This window comes from Ambystoma mexicanum, chromosome 11, assembly GCF_040938575.1.
Source record: "Ambystoma mexicanum isolate Mex_15411 chromosome 11, UKY_AmexF1_1, whole genome shotgun sequence".
Classification (NCBI taxonomy): Eukaryota; Metazoa; Chordata; class Amphibia; order Caudata; family Ambystomatidae; genus Ambystoma; species Ambystoma mexicanum.
This window is the reverse complement of record NC_090934.1, coordinates 845,949,341-845,965,333: the sequence shown is the minus strand read 5'-3', so window position 1 is coordinate 845,965,333 and position 15,993 is coordinate 845,949,341.

Genomic DNA, 15,993 nt, shown 5'->3' with positions numbered 1-15,993 from the left:
ATGACCTTACATCACCCACCCTGTGCTCCCAAGCATTGAGCCCCTTGGAGAAGGTGCTCAATGTCCTGCATTTCTTGGCCACTGGGTCATTTCAGCAGACAACTGCCATAGAGGGGGGGGTCTCACAGGCCACGCAGTCACGCTGCCTATACCAGGTGTTGGCAATCATTACTGCACGCCCCTCAGTCCGCAGGCTCATATACATGCCCAGAACACCCGCAGAAAGGCAGGCCGTGGTCCGGGACTTTTACAGGGTGGCACACTTCCCCAAGGTGCTCGGTGCCATAGATTGCACCCATGTGGCCCTACGTCCACCTAGGGCAACTGTGCACATCTATCAGAACACAGGTTGTATGCGATACTAAAGGAATCATCACCTCTGTCTATGCAAACTACCCTGGCTCCAGCCATGACAGTTTCATATACAGAATGTCCGCCCTGAGCCAGGCCCTGGAAGCTGGGCAGCATGGTGACACATGGCTCCTAGGTGAGTACAAATGCCTGTGCACATGCATGCATGTCACACACAGACAAATACCAAAACCCTAATAATCACAACTATTATCACCTCCCCAGGGGACAGTGCCTACCCTCTGAGCAACTGCATGATGACACCAATCCGGAACCCCACCACACCACGCCAGGTAAGATACAATGATGCCCATATTGCAGCCAGGGGCATAGTGGAGCGCACATTTGGAGTGCTCAAGTCACGCTTCCGCTCTGGTGGGTAGCTACTATATGCACCCCCGGTAGTGTGCAGGATCATTGTGGCAGCATGCGTGCTTGCAACACGGCGGGAGGTACTGGTGGACATGGTGGTGCCCCCACACCCCCAACCACAGGCACAGGCGCTGCCCAGGGGAGGGGACAGGGCATGTGGCGAGGCAGCCCAGACCCAGTTTATGGCCACATTCTTCACCTAAACTCCCACCCCTGTGGAGTGCACACAGGCCTGGCACATACCAGGTGACAATCGATGATGACAAAGAGACAGTCAACTGTTACAACCTTACCACCCTGAGAATGTTGCCACGGAAGTGCTACAATGTGTGCATCCCTAGCTACTTAAACATAACCAATCCTGTGTGACCAAAAAAGGAACACATGCAAGGTGTGTATCACCCCCTCCTCCCCCAAACAGGCCATGACAATCCCTGGTATGTCACCCAAACCCTCCCAACCCACATCACCCTTGTCTGCCACACCATGACATGGCATGCAATAGCAAAAGCCCAACACATGATCAATACGATATGAAGTGACATGTGATCAATGGAAAGTGTCTCTAGACAATGACACCTGACATGGAATCAGATGAAATGACTGACCAACAGCCTCCCACACATACCAAGCCATACACAAATGCTATCCACCAGTCCTACCATGAACACAACACTGAATGCCTGTTCACATGCACATTGGGCAAGCCAAAATCCCTACTCCTGAACCAGTGTGCTGTGTGTGTCTCCTGCAACACACTGCTCAGCACACAGCACTTTGAGCAGCTAGCAGATACACAAATGGTAATAGATCATGTGCTGCATGGACACAGCGGGCCTGAGAATGCAATCTGTGTGCACCTGTGGCCATGGAAGGGTGGTTGTACGTGTGGTGGATCATTGAGCAACAGTGTGTGTCATTAGGGACATGCACTCAATATATGCATGTGAAATCAAGTGACCCTCAGTGTCCTGTACACATCACATGTGAACATTGGCCATGTGAAGCCCCAGCATGTCAAACCGCACCAATCCCCTGACACCTGAAAAGTAAACCCAACAGAGGGACAGGCATTGACCAGCACAACACATCATGTACATAGTACCCCACAATTACAATGTCAGAGTGCCCAAAACACTGTAGCCCAAGCCAACTGTCCAACAACAAAAGGCCCTCCCTTACACATCACCTTGACCTTCAGAACATCTGTCTCTGGGGCATGTAGCCTTCTTCCCTCAAGTGTACCTGGCTACAGGATCACCCTACCCCTTGCTCTCATTGTTCATTGTTCCAGTTTGTGTGTAAATAGGGTCCAGCCCCCTCAGAGGCCACCTTGACTGGTAAAAATACCAAATCGCAGAGAACTCCAAGGAGCCAAACCACCAAACCAGGGAAAAAGCCTGTAGGCACCAAAAAACCCAGGAAGAATCTCCAGTAGATGACTAGAAGTAGCAGGCAATGTCAAAGCACATGTACAAGCACAATGATAGAACAACCAAGGTAGCACAGTTGAACAATCTTGCTACAGGATGGGTACCATTTACCGTACATAACATACAATGATGATGCAACAACTGATGGGTAGTGTCACAGCTCTGGTGTCCAGGTGCTGGAGTTGCACAAACCAAACACCCCCTCCGTGGTCTGTGCGCCTGCAAGGTCAAACTTACACAGGCCTCTGAGACCCCGGCGGGGAAGGAGGGTCAGGGATATGTAGTATGGACAGGCATTGATAATCAGGAGGACCGGAAAGAGGGTCAGGAGAGTGGATGTGGATTTGCAAGGGAAAGTAGGCAAACTACAACTATTCACAAAAACACATACTCAATTAGAGAAAACATGTTCATCATGCACATTGTACCAAAACAGTCAAATGCAAACCAAAGAGAGACTTATCTCTGGGGTGAGTGCTGGCCTCCTGCCTGCGCACTCTCAGGTCCGGTAACAGGAGCACTTCAATGCTGCAAAGAGAGCGTGAGTTACTAATCTGAATGTGTGATTACAACACAGACAAACAACCCCATCCATGCCCCAAAGTAAGTGATTTCTCCACAAACAAACACCCCTGTCTGCTGCTTTGTACCCATACATTAGCTTGGACTACCGATGATTCATACACTTTCAATGCAGTAAGGCAGGTGCATGTGGCCGTGTGGGAAATGGAACACCAATGGGTTAAGAATCACACATGATACAATGGTCCCTGGGTGAGCTGCTAGATGCGTATAGCAAGGTGCAACTTCAGTACAAGTTGTGTTCTGTCAGCCGCATATTTCAATAGGTAGTGCACCTGGCAATTAGCACACGCAAATGACATGCACTGGCCACGAGTCTGTGCCTCGCTGGGTGTCCCTGTGCGTCGTATCAGTATCTGACTAGGAATGCTACTACCCTAATAACCATGCTTCAATGGAGCGGGGGGTACTCCAGGAAATGTTTGATGGCCCCTGCATGTGCCCCTGACAACTTGTAAAGCCACTTGGCATTTGGCCCTCAACGCATGCCAGCTGTACTGTGTGCTTCTCCAACAATGCCTGGCAAAGCTCCCCAGCGCTGGTGCCACTTAGCATGCATGTGCAAGTGGCCTGGTGGAAGGTTGGCAGCATTGTCGGCCCTTGTGCTGCTTACCTTGGCTGGAGATCCTGGAAACACATCTGCTACTGTTGGACGTCTTTGCACAAGCCCTGTGCCTGTGCTTGCGCACACATCCACACATCTGCACCACTGAATGTGCCCAGTTCCCTGGATTCTTTGTCCCTGTGCCTGCTGGCAAAGGTAGTCTGGAGGCTCATCTTTTTGCAGAAAGGGCATTAAAGAAATCAATAAGACATGAAAGTTCCCTGTGTGTGTGTCTTCATGCTGGTTGTCACTGGTCCAGGTCACAGAGCTACATCCAAACTCCTCCCACCATCATGAACAGGCCAAGGGTGCCGGCTACTGTCTACAGCATGAAGTGCATCAAGCACATAACAGGCAATAAAATGACATACATCACAATCCACATCAATTAATGCATAAATCAATCACATACGCACCCAAATTCATTACAGACATCGGGTGGATGAAACGCAACCAATCCCCACTAGGGGTGTTAACACAAGTACAACAGCAGCAGACAGGCCACAGTTATGAGGCAAGTCCAAAGCCCTTGTGTAATATTTTGTAACACCGAACCATCCTAGCAAGCCCATGGATAAGGGAAGCAGGAGTGGCATATGTGCGTCAGGACCCCAAGCTGCAAACACATACACAAGACAAGCTTGAAGGGCCCAGCTGGAAAAGACAGTTGATGCTTTCAAAAGCCACAAAGCACCACACCATCACATGAATGCACAATAGACAAACAATATTAAACTATATTAACTAATTAAACTAACTATGAACAATCTACATAACCTAATTAAAATAACTATCAAATAGTTAATATTAACTAACTAACCTAAAAGGAAAAATCAAAAATGGCCACATACCACCTGGGGAGGGGCCCAGGAGGGGGGAGGTACAGGGTGCACCTCAACACCCACATGCGATGATGTTGAGACAAAAGAAAAATCCTTCATGGGCTCAACGCCTGCATACCACGACCTGTGTGGAAGATAATTTGTCGTCCGAGTCTGCCTCTTCCTGTAAAGGATGACGTGGGCCAGGAGCCTGACCACGCCTAGGCGCAGCTTGCCCCTCGTCAGCAGCAAGTCTGCCGGACGGGTGAGCTTGGTTCTGTGTGGCAATGACACGCATGTCTGCAGGCAGAACCTCCCGTGATACACGTGCTTCCTCTTGCAAGGTAACACGTGTAGCACGGAATTCTTCCTGCGTGGTCTGGCTGGACAATCGATGCACCTCCCGGCAAGCATGTAGCTCTGCCGAGATGGTAGGATCAAGCTGCTCAAACCTCTCCTCTGACCGCACCCTCTGGGATGTCAAGAGGGCATCCAGAGTGGATCTGAGGGACCGAGATTCATCCCTCAGGGCCTTCATGTGTGCCTCTGCGTGAGCATTAATTGCTTGATGCAGAGACAACATTTCAGCCTTGCGTGCCCTGTCAGAGGCCTCCATGCCCAGCCTGAGCGAGCGGGCTGTGGACTGCGCCGCCTGCTGCTGGAGAAGAACCTGCCTAGCAGGGGGGAGCACGGATTGGGCCACACGTTCCATGTTCGCAGCAATGTTATGAAGTGCTGCCCCCTGATGTTCTGAATTGGCAGTCATGTCTTGCACCAACTCAGTATACCTCGGGGGGCGCGGCCACCATGTTGCTGGGCTTGACACCTGCGGGACCCAAGGACCGGCCGTCCTTGTTGGCTTGGCACCGCCCGCGGCTGCACGACTACATGCCCCCGTCTACGTGATGTCCCAGGCACATCAGCGACTGGTGTGGAGGGTGACCCTGCGTCCCGATCCACCACAGGTGGAGGTCCCACCACTGACTGGCCCCTCAGTGCAGGTGTCGCGGACAGAGTAGTGTCCACATCAGAATCACTCACCCCTGACGTCTGGATCTGATGCTCATCCAACTCGACATGGCTGTCAGAGTGGTCATCTGGGCTGGACTCATAGTCATCCAAAGACAAGATGGTCTGAAGCACACGTGGGTTTTCGTGAACTACCACCCCACGACCCCCACTTGTGCCGGGTTGTGGTTGTGATAACAACCCTGTGCCTGGCATGACAACACCATCCTCTGGCTCCATTGCATCATCATCTGAAAAATGGAGAGAAAAAATACATTAGTACACATGTTAGAAGCACATGACACACATACACATAGACATCACACAGACAGCCAACACATGAAGCAGACATGTCACACACAAAAGATAACCTGCCATGCATGCCTGGTCAATTTGACATAGCATCAGTGAGTAGGCATGTAGAACGGTGTTACATGGCTCAGAAGCGGGTTGGTGCAGTGCACAACATGTGTACGTTACTCACTATCGACATGAACAAGTACTTCATGATGTGTATCAATAATCCTGAAGCCAGTGGAAGGGCTAGTTCATACATCACATGCAATGTGCATGCAATGGGTTTCATGGCTACAAGCAAAGCCCCCCCCCCCTGTGAAAATGCAGGGATGCCTTGCTTGGTAGCAAAAGGCTGAACAGAGACCTGTGTATTGGCAGACAGTGTTGACTGGCATCTATGACATCATCTGAGACAACTGACAAGACAGCAGATGATGATGGGACAGTAAGCAGGACCCATGACGAACCCTCAGTAGTACACCCGAGTGTGCAAGAGCCACCACACCAGTTGGACAGAGTCAGTGGGACTGAAACTGGGGAGTACTGTGCCCCACAGATACTGTGACACCCTAAACATGTGCGTGATGCAGGACAGGGCCAGAGTGGGCATGGGATGGCTGAAGAAATCCCATGAAATGTTGCTCATACAAGACACGTACTACAATGATCATCCAGGCAAGAACACATAGGGGCATGCATTTAATGCACATTGAGCATGAATGGGCACTCATGTCCCTGCGGAGCATCTGCCATCTGCACAGTCCAAGTGAGACACCCTGCATGAAGGGCAGAGGATGTACCCCATTGCATGTGTCTGGCAGGTTGGCTGGTCGAAGTTAGCATGTACACAGGAGGCTTGAACAGGCCATTGCAGTAGCACAAAAAGTAGCACAACAGTGCAATGGTGTAATTGAGGTGCAGGGGGGGTGGAGGGGCAAGGGGGCAACCCCACGTGGAATACCCGCATGCAGGCAGAGGACACATGCACGTCAGTCATGCAATGACATTGTCCCAGTGCTGAGAGGAAAACCACCCCGGGCTACATGCAGAAGGGCCAGAGAGCAGGAACATGGATCGGAGGGGTGTCTGGGTGACTAGCATGTGAGTAGGGTGCAAGTACGGTGATGAGGACAGTCCCCGTCTGCTCTACATGTCCATCATCCTGCACAGCAAGCACGCATCAGTGAAGCATTGCATGACTAGCACATGGGAACCATGTACATATAGCATGTAGTGGCAGGCAAGCACAACACATCACACAGGCAAAACACACATGGGTTGGACATATACGCTACAACACTCACTGGACTGGGCATCAAAGTCCTGCATCTCTCCCACTCCTTCGACCATTTCTTCTGGTATGAACTCCGCAACGAGTGCCTCGTGCGGAGTGAGGTCATCCTCCGCAGGTGGTGGCCCACCGCCAGTCACCAGAGTCATGCTGTAATTAGAGGCACGCTTGGCCTTAGCGCTGCATTTGAGGTCATTCCAAAGCTTCTTGCACTCGGCACCTGTGCGCACCTCATGGCCGAATGCACTCACATTATCCGCTTCCAGTGGGTATTCCGATGGGCAGCCGTAGTATGACAATTCGGCCCCACTATCTTGTTACAGCTGTGGGCCTTCACGTAGTCCAGAAGGCAGTCCATTTCCTCATTACAGAAAGGCTTCTTCCTTGACGTGAAGGAGGCTGTGGCTGTGTCTGGGGTCCCAGCCTGTGCTGCAGATGCAACCTTCCTCTTCTTGGATAGTGGCGCGGACCCTGGCTGGCGAATGCCGCCCTGATCACTATGGCCAGTTGGACCGGTGGATTGAACCAAGGGAGTGGCAGATTGAAGGACGACCGAAGGCCTGACTTGCATCAATGGCTGCTGGGTGCCCTGGAATGGACCCTGTGCAGCAACATCCGCTGTGCCAGGATCATTGACCGCGACTGTCCTGGTTGGTAGTCTCACAACCGGGATGTTGTTGGCTGCATCTGCCCCTGCAGTTGCCAACACCCAGCTGATCGGGGCAGCAGTTGACATTGCTGCCCCAGGGACACGTCTCTCGGTCAGGGCAGCCCTGCATGCACCTACGGTGTTTCTCCTGACCTGCTGGAAATCTTCCAGTGACTCTTCAAGTGCCAATGCAGCCTGCGCTAGCAGACCCTGAGCCTGGGTGGTGGTGTCCACAGCTGCACCTGCAGCTACCACTCCCCTGGGCCCGTGGCAGTCGATGAAAGTGACTGCCGGGTCACACGGGCGCCAGTGCCAGATGCTGAAGCTCCATCTCCCGGAACCACAAGGGGTGGTGGCATGACTGCACCAACACATGGCACATCATTGTACTCAAGTGGCGCACCCCTGCATCTTCCCCCTCTGCGGCCACCCTGAACACCCTGGAGTGCCCCTACTCCCTGGTCACCCCGGCCACGTCCCTGACCACGCCCGCCACGAGGAGTTCACCCAGCTGAGGGTCCCCTCACCTTTGGTGGCCTCCCAACCATGGGACAGATGGAGTAGTGCCAGCACACATGGAGAAGTGCCAACGGGAGGTGTACACCACAATTTTCCTGGGCAATTGGGGTGAAGGGGGTGGAATGCAAGATGTTAATAGTACCTCTGCACCTGCAAGGCTGTATGTGACCCCGGTGATGTAGTAACGGGTCACGCAATGCTGAGTCACCCCAAAACTGCAGTAAAACCGTGCACGCAACCCCTGCAGCCTACGTGCGTGGAATTAACCTCCCGCAGTATGCGGTGGCACCCAGGAACACGAAAAACGCGTACGCATGGGACACGCAGGCTACTATGACCTTGAAAACGGGTGCGATACACAGGGGCACCCACAGTGGGGAAAAAAGCATGCGCGACTCACAGTCTGACTAGTGCGATGCAGAAAAACACACGATACCCCCGCCCAAAGAAGAGATACGTCCTTGACAGCTGTGAAGTTGTGATGGTGGCGGAACAACACGAAGTAGCAACACACACGTCGGTCTCCACGAAAGGCACGTACAGTGAACTGCCAGGACCCGCTCACCTTTAACCCGTTCTCAAGGAAACGTCCACGCGCGTCATGTCACTTACACGTTTATGCCCTTTCCTCAGAGTACACGCATTCACATGCCGACGTGCAGTTTTTTCACGTGCTGATTCACTGTGCACCCGTCCCGAGGGAAACACCTGCGCACGTAACGTTACAGATGCGCTTACGCGCTAAGGGCCTATTCCTCGGATTTCACGCTGACGTGCACTTTTTTCACATGCCAAATCACTCTGTATCAAGCTGGCCACGCGAAAACACACGGAAGACCACACTCCTGCCCTGAAGGCCATTTTCCTGCCCCCCAGAGCCCGGAGCACGCTCCCACCTGCCATCTGCTGCTGCCTGAATGCCTGCTGCCCATGTGCCCTGCTATTTGCTGCCTGCGCGTCAGCCAGGGGTGCAGTTGCTGTGACCCCCCCTGCTGGAACTGAAGACTCCCGACTGGGATACCATCGCTCCACAGCCCATCCCCAGGAGCCAGTTGCCCACTCACACCTGCCTCTGGGGTTGCCATGTCGGGCACAACACCATCTGACACCACTGGTAACTCCCAGCCAGAGAGGCAGAGGGCCACCAGCTTCAGTGCCAGGGAAGTTGGTATCCTGGTGGAGCAAGTCCTGGGGCAGTATGATGTCCTCTTTGGAAGTTCACGTGCCGACAATGAAGGGCAGACCAGGATCTGGATGGACATCGTGACTGCCATCAACGAGGACGGGGTGGCAGTCCGCGACTTCAAACATGTCCGGAAGCGCTGGGAGGATTTCAGGTCCAGGACCCTCGACAAGGCCCAGCACCTCTTGAAGGCAGCGGATGCCAAGGGGCACCGGGGCCACCTGTCGGACCACCAAATGAGGGTCCTGGAATGCATACGCCCAGCGCTCCACGTCCAGGTCCTTGAGAGGCAGACCCGTCTGGAGTCGAGCGGTAAGTGTACATGCATACAGATTGGACGCTGTGCGTGTTGTGGTGTGCCAGTAGTGTGCATGTTGCACATGTGTTTTTGTAGGGCCACGTATGGATGTGTATGTACAGGGTGTGAGGCTACACATGTGAGTCCTCTCATGTGAGAGACACTGGATGGTGTATGTGCTGGTAAGCATGCAGGCCAAATGCAGGTGTGGGAGCACACATGTTTGAATTACTGTGTATGTATGTTGGCATGGTTGTGGTGTCACACATGGATAGTGGTTCCAGCTGCATGTATCTGCACTGTGTACATGTGCATGTGTGTGTATTTGATAAGTGTGCAACTGTGATGCAACATGGATGCATGTGCCACTGACATGTAGAAGGCTGAATGCCAGATGTGACATGGATGGCAATCTCATCACTGCGAGAGTTGGTGGAGATGTACACTTGCATGTAAGTGTGGTGGCCTGCGTACATGTGCTGTGCACTCCCCGTTTTTCATGTGACATCAGGCTCACCTTCGGCTGCTTATGCTGTTGTTTGTGTATGGATGGTGCTGCCTGGTGCAATATTGCTGTTGTATTGCTCATGTGTGTAAGTTGAAATGACATGTGTGTTGGGGAGTGTGATGCCATGTCTGAAGTTTGACACTGACACTCATGTACAACTGTCATGTGTGTATCAGTCCATTGTCCAGTGCCCTTGTGCCTGTGTTCTATCTCTCCCTATCTGCAGTGTCAACTGATGAAGAGGGCGGAGAGGGTGCTGTGGAGCAAAGCGACAGGTATCGCACCACCAGCCGGAGACGCACGGCCCGGCTCCCCTCCCAGGTTGCCATCTTGTCGGGGAGTGAGGAGTCTGGTGCCGCATCCCAGGCCGCAGCTGCCGAGGGTAGGTCCAAGAGGCGGAGGTTGGAGGTGGACTCCTCGGCAGCAGAAGGGGCAGCTGAGACCCCACATGGTCCAATGGAGGAAGATGACACAGAGTCATCCAGGTTGGTGGGGGGTTTGGTGGAGGAGGAGGCCGTGGAAGGGACACACACGGGGTCTGGAGGTGGAGATTCCACTGGTGCTAGTGTTGCAGTGCAGGGGCAGGGACAGGAGGCAGCACAGGCCGCCACGGAGGTGCCTGTGTGTAATCCTGTCCCCAATCCTGTGAGCGCATAATCCCGTACCAGCAGGGATGCCTACATCCAGACCCGTTATCAGGGAGGGGATCCACTTACAACAACTGGCCTTCCTCTCCCTGCGGACGTGGCTATCCGGGAAGGGGTTGAGCCTGTCCTGAGTGGGATGGCGTTGCGTCAATGGGGCATGCGAGGTGACCTGCAGTGTTTTCATTGACCGCGTTGACCTACTGCGACTGGTCACAAGGGCTGGATTCCTCCATATGCTGGACCTTGTTCTGACCCCCTCCTCACCTGAACACCCTAGGTGCCAGTCGTCCTACATGCCATCTTCCCACCCATGTATCACCTGGGTACCCTGTGGAACTGCCTCTGTCCCAGCAGCCAGGCTGGTGGAGGACACATCCCTGCCACAGTCGGGAGTCAGACGTCCAGCAGGGGTGGCCACCACAACAACTGCACCCCAACCAGAGGAGGACGTGCAGGCAGCAAGAGCAGGGGCACAGTAGCAGCAGCAACAAGGTGGGAGCCATGATGGCTTGGGCCATCGACATCGGAAAGGCAGGCATCGGCCAGAGGGCAGGAGGACCCAGGATTACAAGTGTCTTCTGTGTGGCAGCGGTTGGGCAACACCATAGATGCAGAGCGGCGGCGGGCGGAAGAGGCACGGCTCACAATGGTCAGGGCGGAGAACTCCATGCAGAGGGCACTGAGGCGGGCCGAGTGCCTCGAGGCAATTCGCAGGGAGTTGGAGGTCAAAATGTCATCGTCCCTGAGAACCCTCAGGGCCATGGAAGAGCACAGCCTCCAGGACATCGAGCAGGAGTTCGATGATGCCCTGGCCCGGGAAATCAGGAAGTGAGCCGTTCGACTAGCCTGCCGCCATTGCATATAGTTTGTAGTTTTAGGTTTCCTTATCTTTTTCATTCATTTGGGGCGCTTGGACTATGCCCCGCCTTTTTGTATACAGTTCTTTATTAGGTATTTTTTTTGCTAGGTTTCATTTCATTCGTTGGGCTCATGGACCCTGGATTACTTCTTTGTACATAGTTGAACAGTGTATTTATCTATTATTATTTTTCTCACCATGGATCAATGGATTTTACTGTTTCCGTTTACTTTGGATTTGATTTGTTGGCCGGAGACTTTGGACACATTTTCATTTCGATTAATTTGGATTCAGGCTTCATGTTTTTCTGTTTGTGTTTTAGACATGCTGCATTTCATCTTTTTTTGATACATTTTTTTCATGTTTTCATTTGATTAAATAATTGTTCTGTCCAATACATTTTGTTTTATTACTTTGATGTGTGGTATTCTCTCATTGATTTCATGCATGTCACGGTGTAGGTTTTCACAATCACCAGCACCCATTGTGGGTTTATGACATACATGTGTTGATGTACATTCTTGCCATATGCGTTGTATCATTTAATGGGCATTTCATGAATTCTACCACACAGTTTGAGTAAAAAATTTTATGCAAATTGCATAGTGCCCATCGAAGCTTGAAGTTCAGCAATTGAACCTGCCTGGGTATGAGTAGTATCTTTTGCTCTGATTTCGTCTGCCGTGGGTGACCCCTCTAAGTCAATATACAAATTAGGTGAAGCTGATAAACGGTCCCTTCCTGAGACAGATGGTTGGGTGTCAGAGGGAGGTAGTGATAGATCTCCAATTTGAGGGGAAATTGTGCCTCCAGTTAATTTCCAATCTTGGGAGGTAGAAAATGATGCTGCCAAAGCATCAACAGGACATAGTACATGAGCTTCGACTAGCTTACCACCATTATTAGCTGTGCCATCACCTCTCGGATGAGGGGTCATTGATTTTTGGAAAGACAGGCACAAGTTCAGCAAGGAGTAATTATCAATATCCTCATAGTTAGAGAACTCCATTATCTGAGTCCCATTGGGATTAGGATCGCTTGAGTCTCCTAGAGGTTCAGTAGTAGGTATATTTGTTTTAAGTGGACATTTTTTTAAAAGTGCAGGTATGGTCCCTTTATCAGATTGCTTCCCCTCCTGAGCAAGTTTGGAGACTTTAACGGCAGGCACAGGGTTTTCCTTTGTAATATTACCCTTCCTTAAATTGTAACGGGTTTTAGTGGTTGTGGATTTTGCCATTTTTGAAAGGTAAAGTATTAGAGGTAACCAGGATCAAAGACGATATTATCACCTCCGCAGTCTCCTGATTACAGTTAAAAGCAAAGACGAGGCAGCAGGAGCTTTCAAAGTTCGCAGTGCTGTAGCAAAGTTAAAATAGAATAAGCAGAAAAAAATATAACAGCGCTCAATAATTCCTGTCACAGTAACCTCTAAACGTAGGTGCTGGTAATCGCTGAAGTGCTGCGTGTGATAACATCCAACAATAATAAGGAGAAAATAGGTTCTCACAACAGGCAGAATGTTGTATGTTCTGTTCGCTCCCTATATCATATTTCCAATTTGCCTCGTTCAGCAGGGCAAACGTTAGGCTTACCCTTAATCAGTTCCACCGTAGCTCCGCTCAGTTCCGAGATTCCGAAACTGCCACTGGCACGGCTCCGCAGCCTACGGGCCAAGCTTCAAAGCCCTTCCGGGCTCCCCCGCAAGCTGGCTTCACGTGTCACTCGGGCTTCCAGCCCCCACGGCCCAGAAGGCACAGCTAGAGGCTCAGCAGGGAAACACTAGGCACGCGCAGTTCAGACTTCTCTCACCGGTCGAAGAGCGAGGTTAGAGGAGGGCACCTCTAGACGTGCCTCTGCGTAGGGAATGAGACGAAAAAAAGGATCAAGCCGCACCTCACAGTCCCGTAACGTCTCAGAGGCCGTTTCCGATCCAATTCTTCGCAACTGGCGTGTTAGCAGCAGTAAAAATGAATGAGATCGACATGGGTAGGATGACCACATTAAAACATTTAAATAAAAAGGGACAAGTCATAGAAATAGGACTAAAGTCATGGGGCATTTCAATGTGGGGTGGATGGGATACTTGGTTGGGTTTTTGCACAGGGGTGGTGTGTGGTGGGATTTGGGAGGCAATGAGGCACATGATTGTGGATCATGATGACGTGTTGGGGCGACATGAGTTGGGGCCTGAGCCTCACTGCTGGGGGGTGGGGGTGCTGGGGGACATGAGTCGGGGCCTGAGCCTCAATGCTGGGTGGGTGGGGGTGCTGGGGATATGAGTCGGGGCCTGCTGGCAGGTGCCGTCAATGCTGGGTGGGTGGGGGTCCACGGGGACATGAGTCGGGGCCTGCTGGCAGGTGCCCATCACTGCTGGGTGGGTGGGGGTGCAGAGGGACATGAGTCGGGGCCTGCTGGCAGGTGCCCATCACTGCTGGGTGGGTGGGGGTGCTGGGGGACATGAGTCGGGGCCTGCTGGCACGTGCTCGTCAATGCTGGGTGGGTGGGGGTCCAGGGGGACATGAGTCGGGGCCTGCTGGCAGGTGCCGATCACTGCTGGGTGGGTGGGGGTGCTGGGGGACATGAGTCAGGGCCTGCTGGCAGGGGCCCGTCAATGCTGGGTGGGTGGGGGTCCAGGGGGACATGAGTCGGGGCCCGCTGGCTGGTGCCCATCTCTGCTGGGTGGGTGGGGGTGCTGGGAGACATGAGTCAGGCCTGCTGGAAGATGCCCGTCAATGCTGGGTGGGTGGGGGTCCAGGAGGACATGAGTCAGGGCCTGCTGGCAGGTGCCCATCACTGCTGGGTGGGTGGGGATGCTGGGGGACATGAGTTGGTGATCACTAATGCAAGGTGACATGTGGGCTGGCTGGGGGCATGCCCATGGTGGAAGGGTTGTGTGTGGAACATGACCAGGGGTGCAGGGTAGTCCCCTGTGGTGTGGGCTGCCTGCAGGGGCTGTGGAGGGCGTAGAGGGCACACCTGGGAGGACCCACACTGCCAATTCACGTGTGGGACTCCCCGCGCACCCCACTGGATACACATACCCCTCTCTGACAGCGAATTTGCGTGTGAAATTCCCCCGAACCCCAGTAATACATGTACCCCACTCGCACAGGCCCAATCGCGTGTGAAACTCCCTGCGAACCCCAGTAATACATGTACCCCGCTCGCACAGGCCCAATCGCATGTGATACTCCCCGCGAACCCCAGTTATACACGTACCCTGCTCGCACAGGGCCAATCGCGTGTGAAACTCCCCACGATCCCCAGTAATACACATACCCTGCTTGCACAGGGCCAATTGCATGTGAAACTCTCCGCGAACCCCAGTAATACACATACCCCGCTTGCACAGGGCCAATCGCGTGTGAAACTCCCCGCGAACCCCAGTAATACACGTACCCCACTCGCACAGGCCCAATCGCGTGTAAAACTCCCCGCGAACCCCAGTAATACACGTACCCCGCTCGCACAGGGCCAATCACGTGTGAAACTCCTGTGAACCCCAGTAATAAACGTCCCCCGCTCGGACAGGCCAAATCGCGTGTGAAACTCCCAGCAAACCCCAGTAATACGCGTACCCCGCTCGCACAGGCCCAATCACGTGGGATACTCCCTGTGAACCCCAGTAATACACATACCCCGCTCGCACAGGCCCAATCGCGTGTGAAACTCCCTGCGAAACCCAGTAATACATGTACCCCGCTCGCACAGGCCCAATCGCATGTGAAACTCCCAGCGAACACCAGTAATACATGTACCCCGCTCACACAGGCCCAATCGCGTGTGAAACTCCCCGCGAACCCCAGTAATACACGTACCCCGCTCGCACAGGCCCAATCGCGTGTGAAACCCCCCCCGAACTCCAGTAATACACATACCCCGCACGTACAGGCCCAATCGCGTGTGAAACTCCCCACGAACCCCAGTAATACACATACCCCAATCGCATAGGCCCAATCGCGTGTGAAACTCCCCGCGAACCCCAGTAATACACATACCCCGCTCGCACAGGGCCAATCGCGTGTGAAACTCCTGCGAACCCCAGTAATAAACGTACCCCGCTCGCACAGGCCCAATCGCGTGTGAAACTCCCATCGAACCCCAGTAATACACATACCCCGCTCGCACAGGCCCAATCACGTGGGATACTCCCTGCGAACCCCAGTAATACACGTATCCCGCTCGCACAGGCCCAATCGCGTGTGAAACTCCCCGCAAACACCAGTAATACATGTACCCCGCTCCCACAGGCCCAATTGCGTGTGAAACTCCCCGGGAAGCCCAGTAACACATGTACCCCGCTCGCACAGGGCCAATAGCATGTGAAACTCCCCGCACAGGGTGTACATGTATTCGGAGGGTTGCGCAGGGAATTTTACAGGTGTTTTCATGGCTAGGGGGCTGTATGCTGGTCCACTGGCCAGTGCGCCATGTACGGAATTGGTGTGCTGTGCATGGAGCACGGGGAGGGGTTGGGGGCATGACTGGCGCTGCTGCAGGGTCACTGCGCCACTCAGCACCATGGCTGGTAATGGATGTTGAAATCCATGAATACGCTGTGCGCGGAAATG